Genomic DNA, 6382 nt, shown 5'->3' with positions numbered 1-6382 from the left:
TCCGCCCCCCCCCCTTGAAACCTTGAAAGCAGGGTCGACCCTGCTTTAGGTGCCCTTATTTCCCCCTCCCCCAGGTCCTTCTTGGGGGGCGGGACCACATGGGGGACCCCAGCAGCGCCACCTTGGGTTGCAGACCCCCCCCAGCAGCCCCGCTGAGCTCCAGGGGCTTCCCTGGCAGATGGCAGCCTGGCTGAGTCCAGGTGAGAAATACGATGTCAGGTTTTAAAGGAGTTATTACCTGCAGCCCTACAAGGTTGCACTTGTCGGGGCTGTTTGATGGGGAGGCGGGGGTGGGTGGGAATTGTTTGCTTCTGCATTGCCAAGGAGGGCAGGAGCGCATGGGAAAAGCCTTGCACGTGGATCTTGGAAGGTTTACTTCAGAGTAAGCCAGCGGAGGGTAAGCTTGTAGATCGTGGAAGGGAGGAAGGCTGGGATCATCCTCAGCCATGATTGTCATGGGTTGCCAACTCCCGGTGGGCAAATCCCAGGACATTTGGGGGTAGATTCTCAGAAGCTGTGGCTTTGGGGACCAGGGCGGGGGCCATGTTCAGTGAGGAATATGGCTGTCGAGTCTTCCCTCCATGGCAGACATTTTCTCGGGGGAGGGGGGAGAAGTTCAGCCCCCCCCCCCCGGAAATTGAAAACCCCATTAAAGGCACCAATTTTGATCCACTATCCAAGTGGAATTTGAGAGGTTCTTTGGGGGGGGGGCATAATCAGTGTCTTTCAACACAAGAAAAGAGAAATGTGTGAAACGGGGGTTCTATTGCTGGTCATTTGAATCATGTACGAAACAACAGGCTTTTTACCTCCCCCCCCCCTCTTTTTTTGCTTTGATGGGTAAAAATGGGCCCCAAAGAAGGGAACTTTTCCCTGCATGAGAATCCACCACAGCAGATAAAATATAATTTTAAAAAAATATTTTTAAAAATAAAAAATTATAAAATATAATTTTTTCTGTAGCACTTCATGGATTTCATAAGCAACACATTATAATTGTTTATACAAAGCGTAAAGGAAAAAAAAACATTATATACAGTGTTGTCTTCATTTGAAATGTCAAAAAGTATTTGCGGCTCCAAGTGTTTTCTTTTCCGTGGAAAACAGGTCCAAATGGCTCTTTGGGTGTTAAAGGTTGCCGACTCCTGATTCTACTCCAATACCCTGCTCAATGCAGGATCAGCCTAGAGACCCCCGGACAAGTGTTTGTTCAGCCGCTGTTTAAAGACTGCCAGTTTGTTTATTTGCTTCTTTTAATTGGTGTCTTAAAAGTAGTACTGTCCAGTTGCTTTTGTGGATCAAATGAAGGTCTTGAGCTCCTGGACCACTGAGGGACCCCCACCTTCACACCTTACCCCGAGATACTTTAACCACCACAGGTCGAAGAGCACTGCCGGTATTGCAGAAGTGGTGGTGGAAAGTCCTGTAAAGTCACAGCTGACGTAGTGACCCCATCAGGGACATAGCCAGGTTCACAAGGCTGTTTCCGTAATGGCCACGCTGGGGAGTCGGGTCGGCGTACATGATGCCGACCCAGCTTCAGGGACTATTAGCGCAAACAGTCCTGGAAACTACCGGGAAGGCGAGGAAAAGCGCTGCACTGTGCCGTAAAGCCCGATCGATTTCCACCTTCCTCACGATCGTCTGGCGCGCCGCCGAGGCCAGGGGAGACATGCCCCCTGCCCTCTTGCTGACGAAGCAAGAGTCGCAGGGCCGGGGGGGGTAATCACCAGAACTCTGAAGCGGTACGCGCCAGACGATCCACGAGGAAAGGTAAATCGATTGGAAAAGGGGGGAAGGAGACCGTATCCTTCCAGCCGCTGCCGTTAAGCATGGCAGCTGATGCGGAAGCCGCCGTTTCCCAAGAAACCTCGCTTTCGAGGAGGCGGGATTTGGAAGCGCAGCCGATTTTCGCCGCTTCGGAGGAGTGAAGGCGATTAGCGGGGCTGCGAAGCGGAAACTCGCGAAATTTATGCGAACAGCTCCCTGAGGGCGGCGTTTTTGCCGTCCAAGGGGCATAATATTTATTGCGTGTGGAAGGGGCCGAAGTTAAGGAAGCGAGTGCATGCAGAAGAGCGTAGCGGCATAGCGCCACTCAACTTCTTTAATCTCTATTGTTGCGGCTTCTGTGGGTGCCAGAGGCTCCAAAGTCTGGTGGCGCCCGTCTGCAAAGCCCTATAAGACCAGCCAGACTGTCCTCCCTGCTCCCTTACGAATTTTAGCATGAGCTTCACCCAGGGGCACTGGTGGGGGGCCTTCGCTACGGCTATCCGGCACAGTTCCTGCTGCATGGCATGGCTCTGGACTAATGGCGTATCCCAAAGGGGAGTGGGGGGTGGGGGTCTCAAGCCACGGAGCGCACCACTTCAGAGGGGAGCATTTTGCGGCCCTTTATTTCCCCCAACTGTGCCCCAGTCAGAGAAAAAAGAGATAAATTAGTTTGAAAACGTTCAGTTATATAATTTTTGCATTTTTTCCTGGGTCAGGTATCTTCAGCGCCAGGTGCTACCTGGTTAACCTTGACCAGTTACTTCTCTGCAAGAACAAAATAATCCCACAATGCATGTGAGTGGGGTTTCTTTCTTTCTTTTGGAGGGTAGTTCTTCCCAGTAAGGGTACAACCTTGGCCACTTTCAGCAACTTTAATTTACTTGGACGCCCCCTCCCAGCTGCAAATCTTCCTAAAATATTGTACGGAAAAACATTCCCTTTCTCCCCAGGGGAGTTACTGATAGAATTACATTTTATTTTGTTTTGTTTATAGCTATGCCTTTCTCTCCACAACGAACCCGGCAGATGATAGTAGTCATTCTCTTCGTTTTTCATTTTAAGCTCTGCGCGACCCTCGCGAGTCCAGCTGGGCTGAGAGCGTAAAGCTAACACTCAGGTCACCCAGCAAGCTTCCGTGGCAGCGGAGAAAGCACCAACAATTCTGATATTTCCTCTACTGGGCATCTCATCACACAAAATGGAGCAAAACCAGATACTAACACCATAATTCCACTCTTTTCAGATGTGAAAAGTTGTTTTGATCATCTGGAAGACCGGTATCTGAAATGAGAACAGGGACCGATTACACTCAAAAACGAGCACATTCCTGGCCTATGGCGACCCACTGGGGACTAACCTTGGCATCTCGCAGCGAAATCTCCTTCTCCCTCCTCCCTCGCTTGCGTTCACGGTGACATTTGTCCAGTACCGTATAGCCCCATCATCCAAAGCCAACAGCCGCCATCCTCGGCTTCCGTTCTCTTCTCCTCACTCCTCCTCCTTGTGGCACTATACTCCTCGCCAGTGTTGCTGTGGCTATCCGCCGAGGAAAAGGAACCTTACACTGCTGACGAAGATTGTATCTTCAGGTTTGCTTTTCATATTATCCATCTCTTCCGTCTTGGCCAAAGCCACTGCTTGATTAGTTTTGGCCTAAAGAATCTGTGACATGGGCCACAGACTGAGGACCTGGATTACAAAATGCGGGACATCCTATTTTATTGTCCTTCTCAGGGCCCTCGTTCAGATCCTTCTTTGCTCTGCCATCTGGCGCGAGGAACATCTCCTCCTTTCCCTCAAGAATAACACTCAAAACGTAAATAGTGGGCAGATGCAAACGGTCCAGTGTGATGAAGGATCCGCTGGGGCGCTCTCTTAGGGACACTTTCAGGCTACCACCTGGGTTTAAAGGCTGCCATCAGCTTCACGGTTGCCTTCTTGGCCAGGAGGTTGCCGGACTCTTTCCATGAAGCCAAACACATCTCTTTCAATTATGAGTGCGTTTTTTGTTGCGTCTGGATATATTCATCCCTCGCGCATTACCTCAGCTCAAAGGGAAGACTGCCGTTGCCATAAGAGATCTTCTCCATTTTGGCTTCCAGTGCTGGGATTCTGGCCTGTATCTTTACTCCAAGAATCTTCCACCATTATTTTGATGAGGCCGGACAGGAGCAGCAAGGAATTTCTGAGGAGGAAATGAAATCCCTTCTATCTAATCCTGAGGACCCATTCTATTTTAAGGTTGAACAGTCAGACTCCATAAAAGAATATCTGTAGTAGCATTAAATACCCTGGGTAGAAACAGTCTCTATATTGTGTGGAGCTGTAACCTTATATAGCTACCCAGTTTAAGAGTTGAAACGAAGCAGTTGAAGAAAAATGCTCCAAGACTCAAGTTTAAAAGAAAATAAGTTCTTCGGTGGTACTGCAGAGAAAATTAGTCTGGCACTGAGGCGCACTCTCTCTGTTTCAAGAGATCCGCACAAATAAAACAAGCTTTGCCGCATCTTTTGTAAATACAGATTTTCAAAAAATAGAAAATTAGAAAGGGCATACATTACCAGTCCATCCATTTCCCAATCCTTCCTCGAGGGAGTTACATTGGCGCCGTTACACCATTCTTGTTGTGAAGCGTTTCCCCACTTGCTTAGCCTTTCCTGTATGCCGCACGCTGCTCTCCAGTGCGCATCGACTCTGGCCCACGCCCGGGCTGCCCCACGTCCCCGCTCTCCTGCGCTGAGGATCACTTAAAGAGGCCCGCGTTTGGAAGAAGCGCCAGGAATGGCGTCACGGCTTCGAGAAGCAGCATTTAGCCGGCAGCGTCGGGAAGCGACTGCTTTATCGCCCGCGCCTGTAGTGGGGAGTGCTGGGGGACTGGCGCTACTTGCCTACTGGTAAAGCGGGGCGAAATGTAAGTGGGAAAGCGCCCACCAATGATCACGTTTCTCCAAGATCCAGCCCTCATTTCATTTATAATCTTTTAAGTTAGAATCAAATGAATAGTAATCGCTGCTTCTCTGCATAAAAGCTGGATGCTACCATCTCCCATAGGCAAGGATGCGGTAAAAGATTGTTGAACTCAGGGCATCTGGCTTATGTCAAGGTGGACGAGTTCGGCGAATTCCTGAGGGAGGGGTGTACCCAGAAAGGGGCATCTCCAGTGTAAAAAAAAAGATTTCACACACTTACAGCTTATGCACACAAAAAGTTAAAGATGATTTATAACAATTATGGAGGTAGGCAGTGTTGATTATACATGGGAACTGTATCTACTGCTTGCACACTTTATTAGCAGCTTTAGTGACTGTTCTAGTATTAGTGCAAAACATAGAAGCATGAACACAGTGATGTTATAAACTGCAATTCTCCTTTAACCTCTTAACCTTTACCATTTTTTTCTGTGCTCGTTTTCCATTAGGGCCTTTTTTTATCGCTCACTTCAGGCTGGGTCTCTAAAGGCCACATGGCATAGGAATCACCAGCATCGTTGATTCATAATACATCTGATCAAAAGCTTGGACAGATTTAGGGAGGAGAAGTCCATTTATGGCTGCCAATCTTAGATCCTCCTTTGATCACAAGTTTCTTTAAAATGCCTTAACAGTCCAGGTGCTTTCGGGAGCAACGAAGCTGCTTGAAGGCCATTGCTTTCACATCCACTGCGTAGCCGAGCTCCGAAAGGCACCTGGTGGGCCGCTACGCAGAGTAGCAGAGAGGCGCAAGACTAAGATGGACTCTGAAATTCTGATCCAGCTGGCTTGTTCGCTGTTCTTAAAGCTATAGTTTTTAGAAGATGCAAAGATGCATTTCTTAACAACTCAACCTACTCTCTCCTTGCTTCCTAAGAAACAGCCGCCGCCTCTAGCCTGGGACCAAGCTGTATCTGCATGCCTTGGTGAGCTGTTTTCCTGCATGCAGCAGCATAGAGAGAGAGAACCATCTTATTTCTGATTATATTGGTTGTATAGGCCCCTTATATAGTTTAATATCGAATACAGTTTTCCGGCAGTGAAATGGCTACAGTAGGAACATCAAAGATACGACTGTCCTGGGCAGAACCACCATTAACCAGTCACGCGGGGCTGAAAATGGCCCCCATATAGCTGCATGCCCCCTATCAGGCCTGGGTACTCAGATGCCCAGGCTACACACAAACTCACTGGCTCTGTGCGATGCAAAAAGGTCATTTTTTTAGCAGGGAGGGTCCTGCCTTTGGGCTATCTTTCAAGTTGTGGTGAGAATTTTTCAAATTATGGTTTTTAACTTTGCCAATGTAGGTTTAACAAGATGTTGCCACCCTGAGCCCTTCTGGGACAGGCAGGGATGTTTCACTAACACTTAAAATGAATTAAACAATTTTTTTAACAACATGCCGCATGAGACTTTTGCTGGGAGCCAAATATGTTTTCAGACCAAATATGCCTGGCGGGGAGCAGCGAGTGAAGTAGGAGGTTAAGAGCTTCGAGGTGTATCTAATCTGGAGGAACCGGGTTTGGGTCCCAGCTCTGCCGCCTGAGCTATGGAGAGCTTATCTAGAGGGGAATTCAGATTAGCCTGTGCACTCCCACACCCGCACCAGCTGGAGTGACCTTGGGCTGATCACGACTTCTCG

This window comes from Sphaerodactylus townsendi, unplaced genomic scaffold (genome assembly GCF_021028975.2).
Source record: "Sphaerodactylus townsendi isolate TG3544 unplaced genomic scaffold, MPM_Stown_v2.3 scaffold_83, whole genome shotgun sequence".
NCBI lineage: Eukaryota > Metazoa > Chordata > Lepidosauria > Squamata > Sphaerodactylidae > Sphaerodactylus > Sphaerodactylus townsendi.
This window is presented reverse-complemented; position numbering follows the sequence as displayed.